Below are 20,228 nucleotides of genomic sequence, written 5' to 3'. Positions count from 1 at the left end.
ATCCAGCTGGCATGTAGTCGGACGGTTCGACGTTACCAGTGTCAGGGTCTCGGCTTCTGTAATGGGAGAGAAAGATGAGTGAAGGATGAGCTTCTCGATTCAGTATTCAGTTTACATAAAATGAAGGCACACAATTCCTAGAAATGTGAGTAAACAACGTCGTTTTGCCCTGAGGGATGATTTACAATAAAGTGCTATTAAAAACGGAAAAGTTAGGGTACTTAAATTCTTGACGCTATAACTCTCAAAACGCTAGCGTTGGCACTTAGCACACAAAAAGATACAAGTAACGTAGCTGACTTAACGCCAACTGGTTCCGCTGCCGGTAGCCCATCGCCGTTACCAATAGGAAGCGCCGTCGCGTGTCGTTCTTTAACCCTTTCAGGCGCTTTGTGGTCCGAACTTTCCATGAATTAGCGGTAAGATCATTGGGAAGGACCAGGAGCCACTCGGCAGCATCCACAAGAAACGGACAATAAAGAAGGCCTCCCAAATAGTTGAGGACAACACACACACCCTTCACACCCATTACAAACTAATGCCCTCAGGCCGTCGATACAGAGCTTCATCACTGAATAAAAGGGGCTTAGGTAGCTTCGTGCCAACCTCCATCAGACTGCTGAACACCTAGGTCTGGTGGAGGCCGGACTGCCCCCCCCCAAGGACTTTGGACTACTTAAAATTAGGGGTGCACGATATAGATTTTTTGACCCCGATTTCGATACCGATAACTTTCTGCTCCTCAAGGTCGATACCGATAACCGATAATATATATATTTATTGTATTATAAAAAAATCTTTTTAATGTATATTCCTGTAGTTTTGACCTAACCAGATTTATCATGACATGAGCGTTACTACTATGAACAAAACAAAGCCAAGAGAACAGTTTTGACTCTTCAAATAAAGTGACTATTTATTTTTCCAAATATTATATATATATTATTATATATTATCGGAGCTATCAATAATAGTATCGGGTTTATCGGGATGACGTCATAATTGCTGATATCGGCCCGATAATTATCGTGCATCCCTACTTAAAATGTATTATATATTATCGGAGCTATCAATAATGTTATCGGGTTTATCGGGATGACGTCATAATTGCTGATATCGGCCCGATAATTATCGTGCATCCCTACTTAAAATAGACTCCCCCTTCCACCTGATGGACATATATCACCTGTACTACTATTATTTTTTATTTATTTACACATAGAACTGCTCCACATGGATTTTAATATATGCTTTAAGTACTGTAGTTTTAATGTAGTTGGTGTTTTTTTTATATAGTGGTCTTTTTACTGTCATTTTAACGAAGCGTGTGTTTTTTATAGTAGTGAGTGTATGTATTGTGACTGTATGTTTGTATTTTAACCACTGCACAAATGAAGTTCCGAAAGGAAAATAAAGTAATTTGAAGTTGAAGTTGAATCTGTCAGTGCAGAGTCCGACCTCATCTTAAATAACAAACGGCAGCTTGTTGTAGTTAACAAAGAGAGGCAGAGTTAATGAGGCGTATGACGTTCGTTGCATTGTATCTGGCATTGCAAGATACATTTATTTTTATTTGTTTTATATATATTCAAATTTTATTTTCCCATTCGAATCCCATGCCCACCGAACGAGGCTTTAAATTATTTAAGACGGGCCTAAACTAATTTAAATCTTTAATTTTTTATTCAAAAGATGTAATAATTAAATTATTTTTTTTGTTTTTTCAGCAATTCTTTGTCGTTGCCGCCATCTTTAGTGTTACAGCCCCTCACACTCCAGTTCTCAGGCTGCAGCTGGTTTGAAAGTAAACAGGCTTCTCTGCTGGCTGTGGCTCCAGGGGAGTTTTGACACCACAACATCAGTAAGTACAATTATTTATTTGATTGTTTCCATGTCTCTTATTTTCTGTCTAAATATGCTGTCTAATATTTTGAATCTGTTTATTTCTCTTTAATATATATAAGATAATCCTTTATTGATCCCCTAGGGGAAATTCAGGTGTCAGAGCAGCATGGGGGGGGGGGGTACAGGGTGGGGGATGCATAGATTCACAGTATAATAATAATAATAATAATAATAATAATAATAATAATAATAATAATAATAATAATAATAATAATAATAATAATAATAATAATAAAGTACTATAAAAAGTAATAAATAAAGTAATATAAAATATTAAATAGTAATATAAAGGTACAAACACAAGAGAGACCAGGGGGGGGGGGTGTGAGTCTTAGGCTGAACCTGCTCTTCATTCAGGGCCGCTCCTCGTAGAGGGGGTGAGAGGGGTTCTCCAAGATGGCTTCTAGCTTTTTCCTCATCCTCCTGTCAACCAGGTCAGGTTATCCAGCTCCAGGGGTTGTGGGGGTGGGGGGGGGTTTGTCACTTCCAAAGGTAGAATCTGTAATGCCACCAAACAGTGACCTCTAGGTAACAGAGCCGCTTGATACTGCACTGCCCATTTAATGCTCTAAAATAAAAGATCTCCCCAAAGTGCTGGTTCTACTAAAAACAATCTGATGCTGGACACACCTCAGGCTCTGCCAAGAAACTCACACTATAATAAGTTACTAAACTCCAACCCACACATCAGACCAAAACTAAATATATAAACAATACGGAATTACAGATCTGAAATCTTCAATGCAATGTTTCTCTCTATTCCAGATACAATTGTTCCCAAACAACAAATACAGTAATGGCTGAGTCAAGGCCTCACTGCTGTGACCAATGTGGAAGTAGCTTCAGTCAGTCTGGAGACTTAAAGACACACCAGCGTATTCATACAGGAGAGAAGCCGTACCACTGTGACCAGTGTGGAAGTAGCTTCGGTCAGTCTGGAGACTTAAAGACACACCAGCGTATTCATACAGGAGAGAAGCCCTACCACTGTGACCAATGTGGGAAGAGCTTCAGTCGCTCTGGAGACGTAAAGAGACACCAGCGTATTCATAGAGGAGAGAAGCCCTACCATTGTGACCAGTGTGGGAAGAGCTTCAGAAACGTTGGTGACTTAAAGAAACACCAGAATATTCATACAGCAGAGAAGTTCTATCCCTGTGACCAATGTGGGAAGAGCTTCAGTCGGTCGCAACACTTAGAGACACACCAGCGTATTCATACAGGAGAGAAGCCCTACCACTGTGACCAGTGTGGGGAAGACTTCAGAGAGTCTGGAACCTTAAAGAAACACCAGCGTATTCATTCAGGAGAGAAGCCCTACCACTGTGACCAGTGTGGGAAGAGCTTCAGAGACTTTAGTAACTTAAAGAAACACCAGAACATTCATACAGGAGAGAAGATCTATCCCTGTGACCAGTGTGGGAAGAGCTTCAGAGACTTTAGTAACTTAAAGAGACACCAGCGTACTCATACAGGAGAGAAGCCAATGTGACCAATGTGGGAAGAGCTTCAGTACATCTGGACACTTAAAGAGACACCAGCATATTAATTCTTGAGAGAAGCACTATCACGTTGACCAGTGTGGGAAGAGCTTTGGTCACTCTGGAAACTTAAAGAATCACCAGCGTATTCATACAGGTGTACACTGAAAATAAGTAGAAATCTGCTTAAAAACATTTACACATTCAACAGCGCATTCATACTGGACATAAATCAAATATTCCTCTGTCTATTGTATAAACCTATGCATTTAATTTTGTTTTATCTAAATAATCTCATAATTACATCACTATTGTGCTGTCAGAACAGTGTTATGTTTGTAGATTGAATATTTAATGTTCTCTTGGCCATTTTCATGTTTAACAACCAGGAAATGCATAAAAGAACATTGTATATACTTTATTTGAAATCTAGTAATCCATTCATGAAATTGGTATTGTTTTCTAGTTATGTTTATACATGATACAATGATTACTTTAGTGAGACAAAACAAGGCTTTTGCTGTGGGAGAAAGAGGCAATACTTTGTTTACAATGGCTCCTTGCTGCCCTCTACTTGGCTGAAAATTATTATTGCAGCTTTCATATTATTTTGTAATGCACATTTCAAGAGGTTAATGCATGCACCGTTTTTCTTCTCTCTTTTTTGATCTATTTTTTCTCCCCTTCCCATTTTTTCTTTCATTAAATTTATCTTCTCCCAATTGAGTCGTTATGCCAATTCCCTTCCTGGTCGTTGCACGCATTTGCCCCCTACTGTCGGCCTGGGGAGGGTGAAGACTACCACATGTGGAGTCAGCCAGCCGCTTCTTTTCACCCGACAGCGAGGACTCTCACCGGGGGAGTGTAACGCGTGGGAGGATCACACTATCTCCCCCAGATCCCTTCCCTGCTGAACAGGCACCCCGACCGACCAGTAGGAGTCGCTGTTTACAATGGCCAGGACACATACCCCACCGGCTTCCTACCCGCTAACACTGCCAATTGTGTTAGTAGGGACGACTGACCAAGCCAGAGGTACCGCTGACAGCTGGATTCGATCCCAGAGTCTCTGCGGTGGTAGATGAACGCTTAGTCCGCTGCGCTACCCAGCTGTTTTTCTTCTCTCTTGTGTTATTATAAATGAAAACAAATCTCCATAGTGGACCTTTATGCCAAATAACCGTAAGATCACAAGTTGTATCATGAGAGAGGCCAATGTAGGAAGGGCTTCAGTCAGCGTATTCATACAGCTGTCAACATTTACATATTCAACAGCGCATTCATACTGGACATAAATCAAACATTCCTCTCTCTATTGTATAAACCTATGCATTTAATTTGGTTTTATCTGTAAATCTCATAATTACATGACTATTATGCTGTTAGAACAGTGTTATGTTTGTAGATTGAATATTTAATGTTCTCTTGGCCATTTTCATGTTTAACAACCAGGAAATGCATGAAAGAACATTGTATATACTTTATTTGAAATCTAGTAATCCATTCATGAAATTGGTATTTTCTGTTTTGTTCTCTAGTTATGTTTATACATGATACAATGATCACTTTAGTGAGACAAAACAAGGCTTTTGCTTTGGGAGAAAGAGAGGCAATACTTTGTTTACAATGGCTCCTTGCTGCCCTCTACTTGTCTGAAAATTATTATTGCAGCTTTCATATTATTTTGTAATGCACATTTCAAGAGGTTACTGCATGTACATATCCAACATTGATTTTCTTTTTGGATTTGTCAATAGTTCGATTACATTTTTTTAAAGGAACATTTCTTCCATTTGAAATGTTATTTTAAAGGTACACTATGCAGTTTCTGAGAAAGTGTTTTTTGTTTGCAGAGCTTGCAAAATACATTACTGTTTTTCTTTATTTTTTCTCCCCATTTCCCCATTTTTTCTTTTCTTTAAATTTTTTTCTCCCATCCCAATTGAGTCGTTATGCCAATTCCCTTCCTGGTCGTTGCACGCCTTTGCCCTCTACTGTCTGGGGAGGGTGAAGACTACCACATGTCTTCCTCCGATACATGTGGAGTCAGCCAGCCGCTTCTTTTCACCCGACAGCGAGGACTCTCACCGGGGGAGTGTAACGCGTGGGAGGATTACACTATCTCCCCCAGATCCCTTCCCTGCTGAACAGGCACCCCGACCGACCAGTAGGAGTCGCTGTTTACAACGGCCAGGACACATACCCCACCGGCTTCCTACCCGCTAACACTGCCAATTGTGTTAGTAGGGACGACTGACCAAGCCGGAGGTACCGCTGACAGCTGGATTCGATCCCAGAGTCTCTACGGTGGTAGATGAACGCTTAGTCCGCTGCGCTACCCAGCTGTTTTTTCTTCTCTCCATAGTGGACCTTTATGCCAAATAACCGTAAGATCACATATTTGAATATGGAAATAGTTTATACCCACAAGTTATAAGCCTTGTAGATGTAAAATATGTATTTTACAATGGTTTCATTATGTTACTCAAAATATGATGCTTATCATGAGAGAGGCCCTACCACTGTGACCAATGTGGGAAGGGCTTCCATGTGCTATCAGAGGCCAGTCTTATTATTCCATCATTTATTTTTGTTGGACCATGCTTTACCTCTGTCTATTTGATGACTGTATGCAAATAAAAAAGTATTACATCAATACTGTCCTGTCAGTGTTATTTTTAGATTAAGTATTTAACATTCTCACCAAATGCCTAAGAGAAGTTTGTATGTCTTCAGGTCTCGGGGTGAAGAGGGTTTGTCACTACAGAATGAGATGCACTCTGCCTTCCTAGGACAGGTGGAGGACTTGTTAAGCCTCACATTTATTCATTATGTAAAATTACAAAATTGATTAATGATATGTTCTTGGTTCTTCCATTGAAAAGTCTCAACTCAGTATTACTAGATTTAGGATGAAAAGATGTAAGTACTATGTTGAACAAGTTAAAGATTCCATTAGATTATTGATGTTTTTTTAAAGCATTTTTATTTGTTTTGGTTTTGTTGAGATGATTGATGGGGACATGTTCAATCACATGTATTTCATTCTAAAAACAACAATACTGATGACATACCAGAGCCAATGGCCCAGGCATAACGTAATAAGCATTTTTATAGCAGTGGGATACACTCCTTAATTTATTTGCAATTGAAAAGTCAATGGGAGCAGACTGGAGCCCCCTACAGATGGTTTAATGGCACTGAAACCAAACCAGGCTGAAATGGTGGTAGCCTTGTTCTCACTGAAAAGCTACCCAAATACCTCTGATGGGCAATATCTTAACGTTACGCCTCAATTTACATGACAGTCTGCCATCCTTTCCTTCCAATGCTCGGTGCCGCGCCCCGACTCTGCCTCTGATTGGCTCTGACCCTCATCCCCGGGTGGGATGACAATAGGGAACATATCACGTCCTGTACTGATTCTAAACGGAACTCCAGATTTAATTGTCAAAGACGCACAATTCTGTATTTTATGAGACTGGTGGAAACCCTAAACATCCTTCTCCTGTATTGCCACATGCTTCATTACAGAGTATTTGGAGCAGAGTGTCCACATAGTTTGCAATAGCAGCAGCTTTCATAAATCTTGAAATTAAATCTGCAACCAGATTACTCCCTGGTAGACAATATCTTGGTCTGACAAATACATTTTTTTTGTAATCTGATGCCATAATCCAAGAATCACAATTTCAGTCACCAGCCAACTGGATGGTCAGTAATGTAAGTAATGTCAGACTCAATGTTTATAAAAAAAAAAACATGGCATACATCAAATCAATACATTTCCTAAAGACACTTAAACGTCCCACTGAGGATTATGTTTGATTTGGAACCTAAAATATGTCAATATTTAAGGATTTGGGCAACATTCTGATCATCCAGTATCTTGTAAGGGAGAGAATATTGGAATAATGAAAGTACAAATAAAACAAAAATATATGCAGGTGTAATACTGCATACATACATACATACATAGTGGTTGTACAAAGTGTAGCATAGTTGTCTTCCAAGATGATTATAAGAGGACCTATCACCTTGTGTTTGATGGATGGGGTGTCTATTCTGATTGGCCAATCAGTTCAAAGCAGCTAACTGCTCAACTATTGGCTCAGTTGTATAAGAACACGCTGTTTTCCAGACTGAACTACTCGTTCAACCAGAAACACTGGATAGTCTGCTGGTTGACTTGAACCCCTCTCTGTGGCAGAACACATTCTCTACTGCAACAAGACTTTATACTAAAACCATCTGGATCCAAACTTGCTTCTGATAACTATCAGACGTTTGACACCACAACATCAGTAAGTACAATTATTTATTTGATTGTTTCCATGGCATTGCAGAGAGTCTCTTATTTTCTGTCTAAATATGCTGTCTAATATTTTGAATCTGTTGTTTATTTCTCTTCAATATACGTATATGTAAAGGTATATTTGTACAGTAACAACTGTAAAGATTGTAGTCTACTATCAACCAGACAGACAGTTAGATCTTTATGCTTCAGCCAGCTGTTTATTGTCTGCAGGTTGTACACAGGTGCCCTAATTATATAGCCCTACCAGTAACCATAGTAACAGCTTGCATGATGTTATACTGCCACTTAGTGGTAGCAGCTATGATAGCACTTATCATTACACTGTCTTCTTCTTGAAGAGCAGGCCTGAAGAGGAGTTTGAGAGGAACCAGGGCTGCACTTGAATCTGAGCACGATAACAACCGGTTCCATCTCCATTTCAACTGCATTAATACACTGATTATTCAAAAGTCCATTTAAATGTGCCTTTTATTAATTGCCATTAGAAGTTGTATTATGCTGCCTGACAATGTAGGGTTCTGTGATAATCAGCAGGTAAAGGTCAACAGTTATAATGTTTTTGTTTCTTATATTTCCTCAATAATTATATGATCAAAGCTTAGCTCCTCTTACTGTAGCTCATCTTAGCTCCCCTTAAATAATCTTAGCTCTCCTTAGCTGCACATTTTGCATAATTAAATCATCTTAACTCCCCATAGATCTGCTTAAATCCTCTTAGCTCCGCTTAAATCCTCTTAGCTCCACTTAAATCCTCTTAATTTAGGCGGTCAGGTGGCGTAGCGGAGATTGCACTTGTCACCAATGAAGGAGACTGCGGTCTCGACTCCCGGAGTCAGCATTGCTTGGGGCTTGGGCTGATCGCTATACTAACCCGTTTGGCTGGGTTAGGGGGAGGGCAAGTCATGGGTGGGGATCTGGCGTTGTGGACAGCGACGCCTACAGGTCAGGTCTGGGCGCTTGCTCAGCGGAGGCAGGACTTGATGGAGGCAGCGTGACCTCCCACGCGTTACACTTCACCAATGAGAGTCCTCGCTGCCAGGTGAAAGAAGAGTCACTGGCTGTCGCCGCGCGTATCGGAGGAAGCGTGCGGATGCCTTCAGGATTCCCTTGTACCACCAGTAGGAGAACATGCACACAACAAACAGGTAGGGGAGGGGGGGGGGAATTGGCACAACGACTAAATTGGGACGGGGAGAAAACAGAGAAAGAGAGGATTTAAAAAATCAAATAAAAAAAATCCTCTTAATTTTATGTTCTGTTTACTGCAGAGTGGAGGGACCGAGAGACCTGTGTTACTGACCAGACACTCTGTATCAGTGATGGCTGTCAGACCCATGTTACTGACCAGACATTTTGGCACAATACATTTAAGTGTATTATAACATTCATACCCAGAACCAGACACTCTATACCAGTGATGGCTGTCAGACCCATGTTACTGCAACGCACTGCTTGCTGGCCTCCCGGCCACTGCCACCAAGCCTCTTCAACTCATTCAGAACGCAGCGGCCCGCCTGATCTCAAACCTACTGAAGTCGGCCCATGTCACCCCACTTCTTAGGGACCTGCACTGGTTCCCCATTGCTGCACAAATCTGCTTCAAGGCCCTCGACCTGGCATACCGTGCGGCAAAGGGAACGGCTCCCGCCTACCTCCGGTCAATGGTCTCTAACTACACACCCTCAAGACCCCTACGCTCTGCATCTTCTGGCCGCCTCAGACCCACTCCTATCCGAGCTCCGGGAGGGTCATCAAGGAGAAGCCGCCTATTCTCAGTCCTTGCCCCACAATGGTGGAACGAACTGCCCACCACAGTTAGGACAGCCGAAACACGTCCAATCTTTCGCCGTTGACTAAAGACACACTTCTTCGTTCATTCCATTATCTGAAATGAAGAAGAAAAAAAAGAAATTCTAACCCTAACTATAACCTTGCTGTCATGCACTTGTCCTAATATACTAACCTACACTGTAGCACTCAACACTTAGCTAAATGACTAAATGTAAATGTATACATTCGTTGTTATTATTATTGTTTCGTGTCGGGGCGGGTGGGTAGATGCTTTACTTCAAACAAACAAAACTGGTTAACTTTATAAGGAATAGCAAAGGGGGAAAAATAAGAAATAAATGGGAATAGTTCAACCATGGACAACTTGCTGTAGATTGTGAGCACATTTTATAATGTTGACCCTCATGCTGCAACTTGTTGTAATTCGATGATACTAATAAAAAGATATTATAAAAGAAAAGAGATAAAGTAGTAAGTAAAACTAAGGAACTTGTCCTACATAACAGTATGGAGGACCTGGGCGACGTGCGAGACAGAAGAGGGCTGAAGCACGGAGAGAGAGAGAGGAGATACAAACCAAATGATTAAGTAAACAATAAACAAGGTGGCCTATTGGGATGTTAGATCCTAATGTGAAAAACTGATTTTATATGTCTGCACTTGATGTGCTCATTTTGTGCCCGTCTTTTTTCTGTTGTGAAGCACTTTGAGCTGCAATTCTTGTATGAAAGGTGCTATACAAATAAAGTGTATTATTATTATAATAATAATAATAATAATTATTATTATTATTATTATTATTATTATTATTATTATTATTATTATTATTATTATTAATGCTCTCCACCTGGTCAACTAAGACCACAGTGTCAAACAGACTTGACATTCTCCACCTGGTCAACCGAGACCAACGTTTCTCTCAAAACTCCAGTCCTGCAAACCCACCTGGTCCCACCAGGTCTCTGACATCAAGGCCACCTCATCACTTCCCCTTAACCCATTCTCTGCCGGGCGTTGTACCCATCCTAAACCATCCTCTGCCAGCTCTATTTGTCTATGGAGATGTTCACCTTCTTTGCAGGGCTATAACTTTTTAAATTGTATTGCTAAATTGACATTACTATGGCCCATTCAACATCAATTACCTATCGTTCAGGATGTAGGAACGTTTTACTTTTTCATTCACACATTCATACAAAAATACGGTCTAGAGTATAAATATGTTTTTATCGTTTTCTGCAGTATTTCATAGAACGTGAGATATAGCCATAAATGCATATATTAGATCATCAAATGCAATTTGATACCGATCGACGCCAGATAAAAAATGTCAACTGTACATGGTCCTAGACGTTATGACTCTTCATGCGCTGGTGAACGGAGGGGGGGGGGGGGGGGGGGGGTGGTGTCGTTTATAATTGCGTGCCCGACGTTAAATGATTTATGTAGTATGGGTGATATATTGATCAGAGTAGTTTGTATCGAAAATGGTAAACAAACAGGCTGAAACTCACCCAGTCTCCTCGTAGCGTTGGGCGATGAGAGTGGAGCAAAAAGATCGCTATTATGGGATGTTGATCGATGCGATCCATTTCCGGTTTGTATATTACTAATACACGTCCAAATCATGTTGATTATTGAGTTATGGCAAAGATCCATATCGACGGTGTCTGTATTTAGCCCCGGGACGATAAACGAGTGGCCGGACGAAAATAGGGGACGGACCGAGCACTTCCGGGCACTTCCGGTTTGGCAACTCTTCTATCGGCCACGAGGTGGCGGTATTGAAGCGTTGCAGAGTTGTGATGGCCCAGACAGCATCACCCAAGACTCCGTCGGTGAAATGTGAATACCATGACGAAAATATGAAATATTGATCTCATTGGCAGATTACGCATGGCGGAGAAAGCCGCCTTAACACGTCATTGGCGGAGAATGGGTTAATTGGCTGATATCAATCCCCGTTTCCGGAGCCTTTCAGCCATTGTGTAGTGTGATGTGTGCCTGGTGCCAGTGTCTCGCAGCCATTGAGCCTGTAGCCCAAGGTTGGGTGCTACCTAGTGGGGAAGGAGGCCATTTACATCCTACACTGTAAAGTGCTTTAAGTGTCTAGAAAAGCACTATATAAATACAATGATCATTCATTCATAGTTTCAGGTCATGACCGTGAATTACATGCACGTATTGATTCTGAATTCCAACTCAACTCCTAACATGAGGCGACAGTGGCTCAGGAGGTAGAGCGGTCTGGTAATCCTCCCCGCATGTCGAAGTGTCATTGAGCAAGAAAAGGTAACCCCTAATTGCTCCCAATGAGCAGGTTGTAATCTTGCACCTTCGGTGTGTGAATGTGTGAGTGAATGGGTGAATGTGAGGAACAAAATCGTAAAGCGCCATATAAATGCACTATGTACCATTTAACACACACATAAGAGATAAAGTAACACTCTTATCCGACCCAGATTTGACCATTGGGCTTTAAAGTTGAAACCGCTCTGATTTTCTAATTCTCTCTGACACAACTGTCAAAACACCACTTCAAACCCTGACTTATATTGTTAAAAGTAGAAGTGTTTACACTGAATGAATGAATGAATGAATGAATGAATGAGAACTTTATTTAACAGATTGCAGAATGGGTACAATACAGTACGGCTCAATACACACAATTGTTAAGGGGATGCAGACCTGAGAAAGACGTTTGTCTTGTTTCCATCAGGGTCCCCCATTTTCAATTCATATAGACATTTATGACATACACAACATACATGACATTTATGGCATAGGGACATATAGGTATTTAGTACTGATACATTTGTGACATAAACGGTATTCAAATATACAGTACTGTTACCCCTAGATCCTGACAGAGTATATACATATGATGGGGAGGGGACTGTACATTAGGAGGGGGTGGGTGGGTGGGAGAGAAATATACATACGGCGGGGAGGAGACTGTCTATTAGGAGGTGGTGGGGGTTTTGGGCATTTACGGTGGCCAGTTTCGAATTGCAGACTCCCGTAGGTGCTCTTTAAGAGCGGTTTTGAATGTGGGCAGGGATTCACATTCCTTTACAGCTTTGGGTAGGGCGTTCCACATTGATGTGGCATAATTGCGAAACGTGTTTAGTCCCTTGTTTGAGCCGAATCTGGGTTTAACATGATTTGTTGAGCTTCCTCTGGTGTAGTGGTTGTGGTATTCACTGACCTTTGGGAAGTATTTTGACATGTACATGGGTACCTTAGTCGTATAGTGTATCTTGTAGACCAGGCCCATTGCAAGTTGCTGTACTCTGTCGTCTACTCTAAGCCATCCTAGGTTGTCAAAATGGGCAGGGGTGAGGTGGGTTCTGGGGGTAAGGTCAAGTAGTAGTCTGACCAGTTTGTTTTGTGATGTTTGTAATTTTGTTTTAAGCGCCTTTGAGGTGCTTTGGTACCATGAGGTGCACGCATAGTCGTAGTACCCTTGCATGAGTGCTCCTGCCAGAGTCTTCAGGGTATTCTTGTTTACCACACAACTTACCCCGCACCGGGGGCAAGTTGTGCCACAAAACCACTTTCTTTTCTAAAGCTATATTTCTGAAACAGTTTATTTAAGATCCAAAGTGATTGTCCCCAGGGATGCACAACATCCTAAACTATATGTACATATTTTAGTTGGGGGCATTACTGTAATCCCCTTGCTTTAAAGGCACTTCAAGTAAAAAGTGGCACTACTCACCCCACTCTCCCCTACTGTTTGTGATACAAAAAGAGTCCAGAAAAGAGAGTATATACATTTGACGTAAAAACTGTACATTGGGGGAGGTTGGGTAGGTGGGGTGGGGTTGGGTGTAATGTAAACACCCGTGAATATCAAGTCCCTTCCTCATCCCTGTACCTCGTGAACATCATTTCCTTATAAATCAGTTTGAATTGTCTCATATCTGGACATTGCTTTAGCACCACATTCAGACCTGACGTTACATTTTCCTGCTCGATACTAAATTAATTGATTGTTTTTGTTTAAAATCCAGACATCCAACCGGCGTTAGCAGGCTAGCTAGCTCAGTGTGTGGAGGGGTACAGCTGTGCTGAGCTAATGTTAATGTTAATCGTCCAAGGACCCTCATCTGAAAATATATTTGTTATCACATAGGATTTAATCCAGAATTCCATAACTGTATACTGTAAGGGGAGAGAGAACTGGGAAGAGCAGAATGGTCATTCTTAGAATAGAATAAAAATACTTTATTCAGGGCGGCTAGGTGGTGTAGTGGGCAAGGCGCTCGCCACCAATGCAGGAGACGCTGGGTTTGAGCCCAGCTCTCCGCATTGCTATCAGCTTGGCTGGTCGTTCATACTAACACAATTGGCAGTGTTAGGGGTGGGGATCGGACGTTGTGGACAGCGACTCCTACAGGTCGGTTGGTGCGCCTGCGCAGCAGAATCAGGAAGCGACGGGGCGGCGTGTCCCTCCCACGCAGACCCCCACCGCTGAGAGATCGCGCTGTGCAGGTGAAAATATGCGCCGGCTGCTTCCTCGAGTACCGGAGGGGACACGTGATGTAAGGCTTCGTCCACATTACAGCCGGCTTGTGGGAGGCAAGGCCTAACAGCGTTCGAGACAGGGGAGGGTAGAATTGGACGATACGAAATTGGGATGGGAGAAAATTAGAAAATGGGAGAAAAAAGTAGATAAAAAAAAAATATATATACTTTATTCATTCATTGGCACTACAGATCGCTCACAGTAAACATTTAGGTAGTCAAATTAAAAACAAAAGTCACGAATAAGACTAAGAATAAAATACGGTCCGGGATATACATTTTCTATGTTATGTATATACATTCTAATATAACACATACAGTCAAAATATACAGTAAGTGTACAGTAAAAAGTGTGGAATTGTACAGTGTCGATTTAAGAATAAAGTAAAAGTCCAGGAAGGTTTGATAGTACTGTCACCCTGCGCTCAGTGATGCGCTGCAGTGAGGCAAGGTGATGTGTTTATACACGTTTTCACTGTACTAACTTATAGTGAAGAATATATTAGTGATATTATTATTAATTCATAAATAATAAACATTCCCCATTTTGCTGGGCACCCCCTACAGGACCCCACTTTAACCACTGAGCTAACTGCCTAGTACCAAGACATGCTCAATTATCAGGTAGGCTTATAGGTGTAACCGGACATTGCATTTATATGTTTTCATTATTATTTGACGTCCACATTCATAATCAAACCAAACCACAATGACATTTAGCCATTCCGCATAGTAATGTTATGTCATGTCATGAATAATGAGTAATGTCATTCGTGTTGACATTTGAACTGGCGAGGCTGTGTTTGTGCTGCAAGTGTCAGCTGCACATTCTCCTTGTGTTTTTGGGACCACACACAAACGATGCACCTTCTCTGTGTTCATCTGGGAAATACTACTGACCCCAGTCAACAGAGTTATGAGCTGTGTCACAGCCTCTTGGTTTTAGGTTACAACTAGGCCCGTGAGGGAGAGGGATCAACACAGGGACGTTTAAATAACTCATATCATTAATGCAAGTGGCGGGAGTTCCAGTAACCGGTCACTTTAATTTTGCAGTATTGAACTGTAGATGAAAAATGTTGAACTTTTCTGCCCCAACTCGGATACATTTGTTGAACCTACTTGGAAAACATCCAGATGATTTGATAGCCCCCCCCAACCCCCCTCCCAACTTTGACCCTTGTTGTCTATAGTGAATGACTGGAGACGGATGACAATAGGTAAATGTGCATTTTCTACACACATGCCCCGTCAGGAAGTGAGTCATGGTGCTGTGAGGCGAGCTGGGCCTGCTGTGGGTGGTGGACTGTGGCTCAATAGTCTAAACACCTCCTTTTTTTTGTCATTTCTATATTCTCGTCAAGTCTCACACTACCAGGGTTCAACAAGTCAACCCATTACAGCGGATGACCTCGTCCTAGCCACTTAGAGATTGGACAATTTCGGGGGGGGGGGGTGTTAAATTAAACTCGAGGTGTAATCCTATACTATTAAGGTGCGTCCATTCTCGGGTGAAGGAGAGTATCCATTAGGGATGCACCGATATGAAAATTTGCGACCGATACCGATTGTTCAACTAACACAATCGGCCGATATGATACCGCTATTTGTGGCAAAAAATAATAAAAAATTTAATTTTTTTACATTTTTTTTATACATTTTATGAAACTACTGTATATTGGTATGTCTCTAAATGTTTTGATGAATTGAAAATGGAGGACACTTATGTAAAAAAGCTGAAAGTATTTTTCTGGTCTTCTTCCTCCAGTCTTAGGCTAGCACTGTTGTTGTATTGAGCTGTACTGTATTGTACCCATTCTGCAATCTGTTAATAAAGTTTTCAATCAATCAATCAATCAATCAGACAAATGTATAGAAAAGCTTTTATTATAACCATATAACAAAAAATGATATTATTGTTTATGAAAATGTTTTAGCCCTATGCTTGACTATTATTTTAGGCATGGCAACAAATAAAATAATAATAATAAAATTAATAAAATAAAATATTAAATAAATAAATAGGCTACACGTCTCTCTTTTTGTGTTACAAATTGTGCTCACCGATATGAACATAGCAGGGTTTCCGTTAGAAAATATTGGGGCCGGTCTCCGTGTCCTGGAAGATTTCAATCTCCCGGACAAATGTGAGAAATTCCGGTCAGTTTATTGAGCTTAAAAACAATTGATAGGCAGGCTATATAAAGAATGGCATCCTCAAGGCATGTAGATTTATAATATTTTTACTTAAAACTAGGCTACTTTTGCGTATACAGTCATTAATCTGTAGACCGTTTTCGCCTAAAGGTACATGCCTAAGTAAATGGAAGATTGCTCCACTTCTGCAAGGTTAATTTGCATGTTCTTGGTATCTAGGAACATCTAGGGACCTGGGGGTATGTATTTCCAGTGTCAGAAATATTGTGTCTGTTACTAGGCTGAGTAAATTGTAATGAAGAAAAGGAGAATATGTGAGGGCTGGAAAGGACTGCATGCTGCCCAACGAGGGGGCGTGCCGCTTTTCTGCTTCACGCACCTGAGAGGAGTTTGCAATCAGCTCGGATGAGAGTACAAGTATTGCAGACTCCCTTCCACTCCTTGCCGGGTCATCTTGTTACCACCATCTACTGCCGCGTCTCCGGCGTGAGACGTCAGTGGCATTTTCCTGCTCCTGTGGAGATTCCCTGTGCCGTATACCCCCGTGTCTCCTGTGTGAGACGTTGCATTGCTCCCCACCGTCCCATGGATGTTTTCCCTGGGCACTCGCTCTCTTTCCTGGGATCCGTGTTTTGAATTGCCCGTTCGGCAGTTGCCCCCTGGTGAGTCCTTAACTGACGGCACTCCAAACCGTGACATTATTACGTTGACTGTTTTTGCCTTGAGAGGACTCGTTTTTCTTCACGTACATTTTTTCCTTAAAGGAACAGTGCTGCATTTTTTGTTGTTCATGATTCCTGGACTCTAGTAAAATGTACCCTTAAAGGAACAGTGTTGCCTTTTTCTGTTGTTTAATAAATACGCCCTTCGTTTTGGCTAACTCTGAATACCTGTCTGTGTTGTGCAATTGGGGTCGCATTACAAACCATAACAGAATATAAATTATGATTTATGATTTTTGCATCTTTGATAAAAAATTGATACGGGTAGGAGAAAATGCTCACTGAGCTCATTCACCACCTTATTGAGATCATGTGTACAAAAGATCTAAGCAAATGAACCGCGGGAAGATGATTAAACAGAAGGATTTGTAGATACAGTAATTAATGATAATTGACTTTAATTATAAATTCATATTTGACCTTGACCTTGACCTTATTATGGTCAAATTATACATCTATGGATAGGGAAAATGCTCCTCTTTCCAATGGCATTGTTGAATTTGGATTTAGTAATTTCTTGCGGTTTTTACGATAATTAGCATTTTCCGATAAATTTGTATTTCCGATAAATCGCATAAAACATCGGTAAAAATGAAAATATACACTTTGACTACTGTTTTTGATAGGGTTATGGTCTTTACTCTTGGCTACAAAAAAAGATATTTAAAAACATTGACCTCGTAACATCCAAGGGGCCCACATGTGGACGATTCTTTGCCGACCTCTAGTGGCTCGGGTGTGCATTTCTTTTAATACAATATATAGATAGAAAAAGCCATATTTGTTGCCTGTCGATTGCCCTTTCAGGTGACAAAATCCGTTCAGCGGTTCTCGAGTTACATGCCGATATGTGAGGCGTGCCCCAAAGTATGCAAAAGTACACATTACCACCCCGACTCCCGGGGCTCTAGCTCCATCAATCATTTGGCGATCTCGAAAATCTTTGCACAGGGTTGTAGCCAATGAGTGTGGCTTTCCAATGATACCCCATGATATGATAATTGGGGATCTAATACGGTCTCTATTGATCGATTTATGATAAGGCTTAACAGGTTAAGTCCCTCGAGACTCCGTGTTGCTGCTGACTTGAAATCAAATAGGTGTCTGTGGGCAGTCGGCCCGACATTAACAGCAGTCTGTTATAATACAAATTTTATGAGCTAACTAATTCCGTTATATTGGACTAGGGCTGAACGATTAATCGATTTTTTTATCGAAATCGCGATTTGAAAGTATGCAATAAAAAATCGCCAGGCCTGCAATTAAATTTTTTTTTTATTTAACCAGGAAGTCCCATTGAGATACAAGATCTCCTTTGCAAGGGAGACCTGGCCAAGATGACAGCAATAACATTTGCAATATATCACACAGCAATAAAATGTGCGATACATCACACAAGAACATAATAAATGTGCATGTATACAATACATCACATGTAAACACAAAGCAGAATAGTCTATGATAGTAAACGTGTATAATACAGGGTAATACAGTAATTTTGCAGTTGGGACCCGACTACAGAAAGCAGCAACATTCTTCTTGTAGGAAGTTATGTAATAGATTTAAATTCACCAAGAGAGACCGGGGTGTCTACGTGGTTAATGGTCCTGTAGCCCATTCCATACCCAAGGTGCGAAGCTTGAGAAAGCTGTTCCTAGCTAACCCTGCTCAAGACAGAACACATCTGAGCTGAGTACGGAAAGGGTGGGGGGGAGCGAGGCTTGGGGGGGGGGGGGGGGGGGGGGGCTCTCTCTCTCTACTGGTTCAATTAATGTAGAAAAGTAATTGTTAGACTAGAAGTCTTTATTTGTCATGCAGTTTTAACACACACGCGAGATGGGCGACCCACAGGAACACACACACACATGCACTGAGTCGCCGATGAAATGTCTCTGCACTTTTCCCATCCCGTTGTCCTTCCCCCCATGGGCAGCCGGGAGCAGATAGGGCGTCAATGTGAGCCGTGCCCCGGGGACCAATCCAAGTGCTCCTGTCCATCTTCGTCAAGGACGCCACAGCGTTAGCGATCTGTTGTGCATGTTTTTCCATTGGGTTTATCTTATCGGGGGGAAACCCTTGCGAGCACGGGGAGAACATGCAAACTCCACACAGAAAGGCCCGGGAGATACCCCACCTGGGTAACTGGCATCATGGAAACCTGGTCCCCAAGCGGGAATCGAACCCTGGACCTTCTTGCTGTGAGACGACAGTGTTAACCAGCCGCAGTAGAAAAGAAAGTAGAAAGTAGAAAAACGTTGCACTATAAAAACGAACTGGATAGTTGCTGATAATAAACTTAACTTCATTAGCTGAAGTATTTTAAAATCATTTAAGCCATTCTCCTTTTCTGTGTGTGTGCACACATCTCATCTGGTCTGATATCAGAGGAGTTTGATAGTATTTACTGAGGATTGCCAGATAATGTTGATATTTAAACACAAAAAAAATTATAATACAAAATAAATATACATGATCATGCAACATAAAAGAAATTGTTGTAGGAACAGTTTGGGAGAGGGAGGTAAGGGGTTTTAGATTGTGTGTTGTGAAGTTTAGACTTCAGAGAGGGAGAGTAAAGTACAGAAAAAAAGGTACCGTTGGGTACCGGTATCGATTCCCAGGTAAAAAGAAACATTTTCAGACTCTGTGTCCCAAACAGACCCACCGCGTAGGCCAGATGCAAGCCGCATTTTACAATAAACCTCTGTGGGGCTGCTTAAAAAAAATGTATAATCGTGTAGCAGGGTGGATTATCCCTGCTTTATGGGAGTGGATGTACACTGCCACCTGGTAGTGGGAACGCAGCAGATCTGGGTCCGGCTGAGTCCCCGACTGTAGGCCAGGAGTATTGGAGTGGAGGTTTAGCAGAGGGAGTGGATGGGGCCTAGGATTCACTAACCTAGGGGTGGTGCGCTGGTCCTTCTTGCCCTCCAGGGCGACTCGCAGTAGTTCCCCACACACCCACACTTCCCTCAATACTTCCTGCGCCCTCCCACACCCGATGACCGTAATGATGGATGATATACTTTCTCCCCAAAGCAGTACCCTTCCTGATTGGCGAGTAGAGACCTGTCCCAATGATGCATAGGCAGGGGGTGGGGAAAGGGTTAAACAATAATGAGCATTACCCGGAAAGGAAGGGGTTAGACAGAATGCACATAACCCATTGCCCGCCAAAATAGCTGTTCAGCGTTATTGCCCGCCATGCGTTGTCTGCCAATATCGCTGTACAGCGTGTTTCAAGTTCATATTTCATATTTTCGTCATGGAATTCATATCTCACCCACGGAGCCTTGTCATATGCTGCGGGAGCCATCACAACTC

Source organism: Notolepis coatsorum (assembly GCF_963971535.1).
Source record: "Notolepis coatsorum genome assembly, chromosome: 13".
NCBI lineage: Eukaryota > Metazoa > Chordata > Actinopteri > Aulopiformes > Paralepididae > Notolepis > Notolepis coatsorum.
The sequence above is the reverse complement of the archived record's forward strand: the minus strand, read 5'-3'. Positions refer to the sequence as shown.